General features: G+C 40.1%; 1 pseudogene; it reads left to right on the top strand.

Moving 5' to 3' along the window:
• The first annotated feature begins 3,585 nt into the window (after positions 1–3,585).
• LOC139730105 (heat shock 70 kDa protein 1-like) lies at positions 3,586–6,995 on the top strand (annotated as a pseudogene).
• Positions 6,996–11,376: the final 4,381 nt, after the last annotated feature.

Here is an 11,376-nt window from a genome sequence, read left to right as displayed (position 1 = left end):
GTTGGCGAGTTCAGTACTCGCGTCTTACTTGCTAGACGCGTGCTACTTACCTGGTACTTGCGTGTATTCCGTGTGTCCTGCGTGAAAGCTTCGAAACCGACCCATTTCGAGCGACATACGGGAAATGCGAAGTACCTGCGTGGGAGTTGCCTGCGAGGTGGTGCCACTAAGGGCCTTCTACTTGTGTTCTGCGTGTACCTCTGCGGGCAAACCCCTGCGACTCACCCGGAACAAGTTTTGAGCATGTTCAAGGCCTTGTCAAACCGTGCCTGGGGAAGCCTTGCGGGTTGACTTGCGGGAAAAAAAAAAAGCTACCCGGAGCTCCCCGCAGTTGGCCCGAACCTCGCAGTACTTACCACGTATCTCGCCCGTAGTTGCCCGGAAGTGCGCACGCTAGTCCGATTTACCCGCAGCCTAGTTTTGAGCATGACCAAAACTTTCTCCGAGTGAGTGGCGGGGATTGCCTGCAGAGGTCCAAGCAGAACACCAGTACGAGGCCGTAGCTGCCGCAAGTCACAAGCAGCTGACCTGCTTGAAGTACGTAAGTTGCCCGTGGATCTATGCAAATCAACTTCCTTCAGAAGGATTCCTTCACCAAGTTGTCAGCCCTCAATCGCCACCCATGTGCCTGACACGCAGGTCACATGGAATGCACTTAAGACGAACGTAAGTAGCACGGGTCCAGCATGTAGGACGCACGTGAAACTCGCCCAAAGCCTTTTCCGCCCTCAAAAATTGTCCTGCGTGCTGGAAAATCCCCACACGTAACAAGTCCGCGTATAGCTTGCCCGGAAAGGTGTGACAAGGCCTAAACTTGACTAAACTTGACTGGCGTGCGCAACTCCGGGTAACTACGGGCGAGATACATACTAGGTACTGTTGTGTGCGGGTTATCTGCGGTACCCTCCGTGTAGCAATTTATTGTTCTTCGCAAGTCGCACGCAAGGCTTGCCCGGAAATGTGTGACAGCACGGCCTTTGTGACGCTGTTCGCTCTGATTTTAAAGTACATTGTAGATTGTTAAGAAGCAGATACGATTGAACAGAAAGTACATGTATCCGTCAAAAGAGATAAAAGCTTGAAATTTGGCATAAAATTTTCCAATATGTCATATTTTAAGACAAAAATAACATCCACACAAAAATTCAAGATTGCAGCCATTTATCAAGGTCGTCGTTAATGTGTTACGTAAAAGTTAATTCTCAACCTATAATTTGAAAAAATTGCCATTAAAAAAATATGATTTTGTTGTCTATTAATTTGTGTGATACGCATTCGAACAATATCATACTAGTGAAAAACCATGTTGAGGGTCCCCTTCCCCATTTTGTCTTGTATGCTACTCTCTTTGTGTACAATCATAAATGATGATGTTCCATATCCGATAATTTCGGGGCCACGCCAGCCAACTTACTATTTCACCATATATAGTAATTTATAATTTTACCACAACAAAGAAGGATAGAGTGAAAAAAAAAAAGATATCTGGAATCCAGACACGTTTGTTTCTTTTGCCTTTCGTGCACATCACCCATTGTAGATCAGGTCTTAAACTACCTACCTCAACATTATAAAATTAGCCTGGATAAAAGGGAAAGGACGCCCAAGATTTTCCCTCATTCTCTCCTTTCATGACATCTATCTACAAAAAAAAATGAACAAAAAATATCAAAGTTAATTGCAGCAGTAGGAGGCATTTTGGGGGTTACCAATCACCTGTAGGCATCTGGTTACCATGGTAACCATGCACAATATTATACCTGACAATGTATCCCATTGTATTGCTGATATCTCTCGCAACATGACATAATATACCGCTGTGCGCGTACTAACGTCACTTCGCCAAATCTCGGCGCGTAGGCGCAACGCGTGTAAGTCAATGGGAATGATGATAATCGTCACTTAATGGTTTGGCCCATGCCCTAAAAATGTTGTAAACGTTCTTTTGTCATGCCTGGAGTTTTAGACCAGGTACCACGCCAAAACAACAAAATAATATAGACGTAATTTGTTGTTTTTTCCTCTAGTTCTGTGGATTTCTATGGTTCAACAGCAAATCACCGTGTTCTTGTCAATATATATTATTATGTGCCTATGTGCTCTCTATTTTTCGCTTTTTTCACATCATTCACTGGTTCTAAACAAACCACTTTAATATGAAAAGCAACAATAAAAAAAGTTTTAGTGTTCATGAGGTCAGTGTTTTCCCGTCATTTCTAGCATTTTCTAGTGTGATTCAGTCTTACACATTGCAGCTCTATGACTTTCGGTCTATTTAATGTTTCAGCATATCTTTTTTTTTGTATCCTTCTATATCAGATTTGTCGTCTCTATTTAAAAGCGTATATGTGGGGGAACCACCTCACCAACCGCTGTCCTGTAGTGAGAACGATACATCAAGGAAATTCAAGGAGGGGCTCCCGGGAAAATACATGCCGCCTTTGTCTCTCTCACATAACTCTCAGATATTAAATTAACTTATCATCATCGTTTTGCATCATTATGATATTTAGTTATATTGCAGAATTTCATTTTTTGAGGGATTTTGCAAGTGAACTTGCAATACAGTAGGAAGTACAATTCTAATCAAAACATAAAACTCAAGGAAACATTCAAACATAGACAAGAACACACACACACACACAGACACACACACACACACACTATCTCTCCCTTACACATAGCACGAATGCGCTCGTTCCCCCATAATATGGGGAACGAGTGTGTGGCCCCTCACACGGTAGGGAGGTTTTAATATTTATCTTGGTTATTATTGGGTGATTTCTTGCAAACTTTTGGTAAAATCTTTTCTGACTTTACAAATCTTTTTAATTGTGGAAATATTAAAGGCAGCGCCCGGTGGGCAGCGCCGCAGGGTCCGCCACTGAATGTACATTGCAATGCAAATTGACAGAGAGGGAGAGGGAGAGAGGGGTAAGCGGAGGGGAGATTATGTCTGTTTGTGTTGACTATCCTTCTATCTACAAAGGCTTTTTGAATTACCAATTCAATTGGAAGAAAAGAGAAAATCAGGGGAATCATGTTGTCTTCGGACGTTCTTTCAACTTTAGATACCACGGAGCCTTGGTAGATTTTTAATCGTTTAAGCTGCAGCTCGCGATCTTTCACAATTCCAGCCCAAAGGTCCACTTGTTCATATGGACAGTTTAGATGAAGGAGAACAATAAAGCAAACAATCGACCAGACAATATAAAGAAAAATAGCAACTATAAAGATGACATAAAGCACACCCCCCCCCCCCCACACACACACACAAACATCGGGAGGAGAATGCTCCAGTGGGGTTTATCGTACAGACGCGCGTGCGCACTTCTAATCAGGGCTGTAGGTGCTTTATTTTTACTCATTACTTACACTATACTGCCATCCACTTTCTCAACAACACAGACTGCTCGGTATAAGAGATGAGTGCTGGTTCTCTTCTATCTGCACATCAGGTGAGTTTGCCACGAGTTTGGTCACTTGGGTTTACCTCAACTTGTTGGAGAGATTTTTAGTTTTGTTCGATCCTTGTCGGCACAATCTTGGCATTTATACACCAGTCTCGCAACACCATAGGACAAAATGGCACAGGGAAAGGCTCCAGCTATTGGAATCGACCTGGGAACGACCTCCTCTTGCGTCGGTGTCTTCCGGAATGGCAAAGTCGAGATCATTGCCAACGAGCAGGGACACCGGACCACACCGAGTTGTGTCGCGTTCACCGACACGGGACGGTTGGTTGGAGATGAAGCCATCAACCAAGCCGCCACGTAAGCTTACCCGTTTGATTCAATGCCACATTTTGCATTGATTTTTTTTTTTCGTTAAAGTTATGGCTTTAAACCCATGTTATGTTTTGTGAGTTACAGTCAGTAGCTTTAGGACTTTCTCGTTGGTAGTATTTTCTTTCATGTTGCAGTGATATAACACATAGATGCAATGACGACAGTCAACCAAAGTATGTAGTACTAAAATTACATGTTTTGCTTCGAGAAACAGGTGTGGCTGCCACCGCTGTGATAGCACAGAGGATGCCTTTCAAATTCACCAAGCGAGCGAATGTTTTTGGGAAGGAGGCGACTATTAAAACGAAAATGGCAAAGTCCAACATTCAGATTTGTTTTTCGAGTGTGTTTCGAGTATGTGGAGCTGTAAACCATTTTTCTTTTTCTGGCGCAATTCTTACAACGTATACGAATGTCGTCGTATACCACTGCCAAACTTCGGGCAGTCACATATTGTATACACAAGGGATGTGCCTTCCCCCACAAATGAACTTCATATTCGAATACAATTTTGCATTAGCACGGTTTTTTTTTAATTGCGTGACTATATATGTTTGTTTGATGTGTAGAAGTATGTTATCATGATTTGTAGAAAACTTATCTGTAGAGAAATGAAATGAAGTCATTGTGAAGCTCGATACCTCACATGCACCAAACGCTCGTGAAAATGTTTCAAAAAGTTCGGAAACAATTAATTGCGGATAGTTCGTAAAAATGGTCGGAAGAACTGTGTGGGGTCTCCCGCAGATTTTGTAAACTTCGCCAACGTCTTTACTGCAAAAAGTCCAATGTTGAAAATGAAACACGGAGCTGGTGTTAAATTTCCGGTGCTCATTTGTGTTGTTAGATTAACACCTCCTAAAATTATGAAACTGTTTTTTCTTAATATTTTAGTCAGATGATTTTTCTTGTTTTCCTTGTTTATTTGGAACTTCAACGAGACTAACGAGAACTTCTGGTAAAGTAAATTTTGATTTTAAGACCACTCCTGTTGACACTTGGCTGGTGTTATACCATTGACACTAACACCAGAAACATCAAATCAACACAATGTAGTGTCATTGTTGAATTAACACTAGCGCAGTGTCAAAATACCACCAGCTATACCACAGTGTCAAATTATCACCACGAAGTGCTAGGTGATCTCTTTTCAAAATCATCAAAATGTACTCTCTACACCTGTTGTTGTGGTCCTCTCTTGACATTTGATCGGTATTTGATTTAACACTCATGGTGTTAATTTGATATTATATATGCCAATGTATATTATATATGCCAATGTTCTCAATACTGTCAATGTTTGCGATATCAGCAGCACATTTTACTCGATAGAAAAAAAAATCTTTTTTTTTCTAATGATGGCAAAAACATTAAATTTCTCTCTGATTTCGTGCAAGATGCTTGACGAAAACTAGTTTTCTGCTCCCCCCTTTGAATTAGATGGCAGTAAGATTCAGAATTGCAAATTTTGTTTAAAATGAGATGATATTTTCTGCGGCAAAGTACCACCAAAACTGGATGACTGTGTCGACTCTGTTTGAGTTTTCGTTGTTACCTCTCCATTTCATTTCTAGAAATCCGACGAACACAATCTTCGATGTCAAACGATTAATGGGCAGACGATTTGCTGATGTAGTGGTTAAAGACAACATGAAGCACTGGCCTTTCACTGTGGTTGTCCGCGAGGGCAAACCCATGTTGCAGGCAGAGTACATGGGAGAAACAAAGACCTTTGCTCCGGAAGAGATTAGCTCGATGGTCCTGACCAAGATGAAGGAAACAGCCGAAGCGTACCTGGGTCAGAAGGTTACCGATGCCGTCATCAGCGTGCCGGCTTATTTCAACAACGCTCAACGCCAGGCGACAAAAGACGCAGGGGTAATGGCAGGTCTGAACGTCATGTGTATCATCAACGAGCCAACAGCGGCGGCCCTGGCGTACGGGCTCGATAAAAATGAGGATGGGGAGCGACATGTGCTAATCTTTGACCTTGGAGGAGGGACATTTGATGTCTCTATTGTCTCCATTGACGAAGGAATTTTTGAGGTTAAATCGACATCAGGGGATACCAATTTAGGTGGCGAGGACTTTGATAGCCGGCTCATTACCCATCTGGTTCAAGAATTCACACGCACGCATGGGAAAGACCTTAGCTCCGACCCACGATCCCTTCGTCGCCTTCGAACTGCAGCTGAGCAAGCGAAGAGGACTTTGTCGAACATCATAGAGACCAACATGGAAGTGGATTCTCTTTTCGAAGGAATCAATTTTAACATCACCGTCACCAGAGCTCGCTTCGAGGAATTATGCGGTGATCTCTTTAGGGTAACCCTTGAGCCAGTAAAGAAAGCACTGAAGGACGCTAACCTCGTAAACGGACAGATTGGATCCATTGCCATGATTGGAGGGTCGACTCGCATCCCAAAAGTACAGATGCTTCTGAGGGATCACTTCAAGGGCAAAGAACTGAACAAGTTCATCAATCCAGATGAAGCTGTGGCCTATGGTGCAGCAGTCCAGGCAGCCATCTTGTCTGGTGATCGGAGCGAGGGTATCCAGGATCTCTTACTCATTGACGTAGCTCCCCTTTCTCTTGGTATTGAAACAACTGGTGGTGTGATGACATCTCTCATCACGAAGAATACGACTATTCCAACGACGAAAACTCAACTTTTCTCAACGTATGCAGACAACCAGCCAGGTGTATTCATTCAGGTGTTCGAGGGAGAGCGGTCAATGACAAAGGACAACAACTTACTTGGAGGGTTCTTGCTAACCGATATTCCACCTGCTCCTCGAGGGGTACCACAGATCGGAGTGTCGTTCGACATCGACGCCAATGGCATCTTGAACGTGACTGCCAAAGACATGAACACCGGCCGCAGCAACAATATCCGGCGCGTCGAACGGCTCTCCAAGGAGGAAATTGACCGCATGGGGGGAGAGGCAAAAATGCTCTGAGCCGAAAACCGACGCCGTCCAGAGAAAATTGCCGCAGGGTGCCCTCAGCTTCAGCGACGGCAAGGAATCATGTCCCAACCCAAGGTGGCAATTGATTGGATGGATACCAACACACCGGCACCTTGGGAGAAAAATACTTGCTCCAGTTGGACGAATTGCATAAGAATTGCACGTCAGCCACCACTGCAGAACGTGGTCCTATTCAAGAAAATCCCGACCATGCTTTCGCCCCCGCCTGTGCTCTAATGACTTATATTAATCCTCTCTCTCTCTCTCTATCTATATATATATATATATATATATATATATATATCGTTTTAGTTTTAGTTTCAGATTCAGTTTATTTTAACACACATTTATATAGCTGTCATTTACACATACACGTGGGAAAATTTGCATATGTCAGTTACATAATGTGGCAGTCTTATACATTGCATGTTGTGAGAGAGATCCAGATTAAGCACAGCCTGGTGAAGAGGGTCCCTACCAAGATAGAATACTATGTAGATAAGCGATAATGATGACTTTCAGAAGATAGGGTTGGAATGAGAATCCAAGTGTGAAGTGGGGAAGAAAGAAAACCAGAGTACCCGTATTTATTTTATTTCATTTTATTGATTTGACTCGATTTCATTTCTGCATTTTCACAAAGTATAAACAACGTAACAAACAATTTTCCAATACTTATCACATAATATCCAACACAAAATCATTGTATACGTAATCATTTAAATGTATTAACAATGAAATACGGTGTGGGTGAATCATAATCATACAAAAACAGTTGTAAAAACACTGCTTATTCAATCGATTTGATACATACAAAATGCAGGAGACCGTTTTGAGTTTGATGGCGGCCTCTGGAAAAGCTTATGGCTTGTACTTCTTTTTATTTGTGATCATTTCATTCATCTTAAATTGTATAACCGAGTAGGGTAGCTACACAATTCTTCAGTGTTAAGGTGAGTTAGGGTGCAAGTGCATACTGTTTTGTTGTTTAGTTATTGTTAATGCTGATTGAAGAAAACTGTGTAGATTAATTTTCATATATACAAAAGAATATACATGATGTTTATGTATGCATAGCGTGTATGGACATGAGTTACAGTATGTAAACTTCTTACAGTATGTAAACTATGTTTCTTCGTAACCAGACATACCATAGTTACCCAACAAGACAGTCTAATGAATTTCATTTGCCCCTGCTTAGAACTGTGTTAGCTCAGCAGACATTTATTTATACAGGCCCAAGATTCTGGAACTCCCTTAGTCCAGACATAAAAAATGCTCCTTCTTTGTTTTCATTTTAAAAAAGATTGAAATAATTCCTTTTTAAGTCTTATAATGTAACAGAAAGAAATTAATTTTGTTTATCTTTTTCAGTAAGTAGGTTTTGTAAGCACCAGGATGCTATTGATTTTTCATAGGCTTGTTAGGTCGCGTTTTTCGCGGAATTGCGAATCGCATCCCCTGTTTTTCTTATTTCAAACTTACGTGCCTTCACAGAACAGATAATGTGTTCTGCTATCAGCAATTCCATACAATTGTATATATCACTTTCTCGTCGCTTTCAACGCTCTACACTTCTAATATGGCTAATAGTCTATGTTGGTTTTGATCTTGAGTGTACCGATTGATCTAGGCTTTTTGTTCTTAGTTGTCTCGTCTCTTTACTTGTATTTCTGCTTCTTCCCTTTCCCCTTTTCCACTTCTTTTTTCATCCCGCACACTTGTAGTTAAGTTTTTACTTTTTTTCCCTCCTGTGAGGTGCCCACGTTGTACAAGCATAGACTTTTGAGTGGGTACCTCCACTTTTTTTCGCAGAATGTATGAATATGTCAGTATGAAAAATGCCTAATTTTGTAATGATTATTGACAAATGTTATTCTTTGCTATCTATGTATCATTCCTTCAAACGCATGTCGAATCTATATTTTTTGTACATTCTGTTGAAAGAAGTGAAAATAAAACCTTTGAATTGAATTGAAAATTGAAAAACAACATTGTGGTGGAAAGAATAAAGTATATCTTGGAAATTATAAACTGTGTCCGCACGCTGTGTTTCATCAAACATGGGACCTTCTGAGAATTTCAGATATCAATCCGGACTAATTTATGAAAAAAATCAAATCAAAATGATATAATACATCAGAAAATAAAGACAATCCAAAAGAAAAACTGAAACTTAGTTAACTGTGATGGAATAATAAAAAAGAATCGACAATCACTCTATATTCATACAACGGCAATAAATGTCGTTTCATATTTGCCTTGACTGAGACTTGACTAGAAGATATTTTGATACAATTAGGAAGACTATTTAACAAATCAGACGAAAAATTGATTCAAAGCTTATGTAACCTCTTAGCAGAAATGATATCGAAGATCCAAAATGAAAAACGCATTATATTGAATGAAACTGCATAGCAGTAAATGTGTTGAAGTATGGCACGCCAGAGGGGAAAATTATATTGCTATTCATCTTCTTAAAAAACAGTTTTATTATCTAAAAACCATTTCACTTTTTAGAAAACCATTCGTCTTTCGCATATCATTTGTCTTTTAAACCATTCATCTTTTTGTAAACCATTCATCTTTTTGTCAACCAATTAGACTCGACGCGAGCTAGCTCTCTGACGTGATCAGCTCAATCGCGCGTGCGTGCCCAAACAACGAACAACTTTTGCTGAAAGACGAATGGATTTCGAAAAGAGAAACGACTTTCGCAAAGAGAAATCGATTATGGTTTTCGCGAGAGAAACCGGTCTCGCAGAAAACGAAAAAAAGTTGCGAGAATCTGGTAACGTAAAGACAAATACCATGCTGAAACAGACGGACGGACAAAGACAAATGACAGCTAATTAATGAAGAATGATTATGAAAAGACAAACTGTTTGCAAATTGACGAAAGATTTACATAAAGATGAATGGGTTTACAAGAAGACAAATGGTTTACAAAAAAAATAATGGTTTACGAAAAGGCGAATGATTTACAAAAAGATGAATGGTTTACAAGAAGACGAATGGTTAACAAAAAGACGAATGATTTACAAAAAGACGAATGGGTTACAAAAAACCCCGAATGATTTACAAATGACGAATGGTTTACATAAAGGCGAATTTACAAAAAGATGAATGGTTTAATAAGACAAATGATATGCGAAAGACGAATGGTTTTCTAAAAAAGTTACATTATTAAACATTTTAAATAAATAAACTGTTTTTGAAAAAGACGAATAGTGAAATAATTTCCCCTCTGGCGTGCCATAGCTAATGTAAACATTTTCACAGCAGTACCATCGATCCAAAAATATTGTTCAGTAAGTTACATTATTTTGCTTTCCAACAATATGGAAGGGCAGATAGCATGTTAGATTTATGCATATTATAATCATACTAAGAGTTTTGACCATCAATAGATCCAATAAGCACCAATTCATTTTTTTTTTTGTTTTTGTTCCAAGCGTAGATCTCAGGGTAAAGAAATAAACACGATTGAATAAGATAACTTGCAAGGAGCAGTTCCACAATAGATGGACACCAAAACTCAAACACACACAAACGCACATACTTCTACATTCTCAAAAAAAAAAAAAAAAAAAAAACAGGCATGAAGAATTCGGCCAAAATGAAAAGAAAATGAAGGGAAAGACTCATATAATGGTGCTCAGAGACTGGGGTTTGCAGACACGAAAAGCTCTCAATAGAAGGACAAACAGATCCGAAGTATAATAGTACAAAAATAGTAAAAAGAATTCATAATCTACTGGCTTTGTGATTCCGTAGTCTATTCTTTTTCTCTATTAGAAGGACGAAGTTGCCAATACCGCCGTCATAGGTGTTTGTTTGTTGGCTGTTCACGTCGACTCTTGGAGGTCATCCCCAAGCTGTAGACGCCCACGAGTAAGACGTGTCACGAGATAGACGCCCACGAGCAATAAGGACGAAATGTTCATTTATTTACAAATGTTTTCATTTCATTACAAAATAATCATTTCATCAACGAAATGACCAATTTCGTAACGAAATATTTCTTGCGACACTTGGCGCTCCATGGTTTTTGTCGATGATTTAAAACATGGTTTCATTTGTACCACCTTCGTGAATTCGGGCCATAGCATCTAGCTCGTGGACCGTTGTAGCTTATGGTTCAATTTGACAGGATGTTGAGCTCGTTGGGCTAGTTCACTTTAATAGTGACTAGCTCGGGATCCGTGTGGCTCGTGAACCATTACATCTTGGGCTGCATGACTACATGACAGCGTTAAAGAGGATGGCTATTAACTGATCAGTGGGAATCAGTGCGAATGCTGGGAGATGATTGTTCCAATTCTTGTGGGATTCATTTAAGAGTACAATATATATCTATTGTTGTGTTATTATTTGCTTCAGAATGGTCTCATATTCAAGCTTAATGCCCCGTCATTGTACAGGCATGTTAACCTGGAAACATTGAACCGCACATTACTTGAATATGAGACCATTCTGAAGCAATTTTCACACAACAATAGATATATAATGTACTCTTAAAATAATCCCACAAGGATTGGAACAATCATGGCCCAGCATTGCCACTGATTTCCTCTGATCAGTTACTAGCCATCCTCTTTAACCTCAGTAGACACAT

The sequence above is a fragment of the Diadema antillarum genome, unplaced genomic scaffold, assembly GCF_040938485.1.
Source record: "Diadema antillarum isolate AM-2024a unplaced genomic scaffold, OU_Dant_1.0 seq00000291_RagTag, whole genome shotgun sequence".
Lineage (NCBI taxonomy): Eukaryota > Metazoa > Echinodermata > Echinoidea > Diadematoida > Diadematidae > Diadema > Diadema antillarum.
Note: the sequence above shows the minus strand (reverse complement) of the source record. Positions and strands in the feature narration are given on the sequence as shown.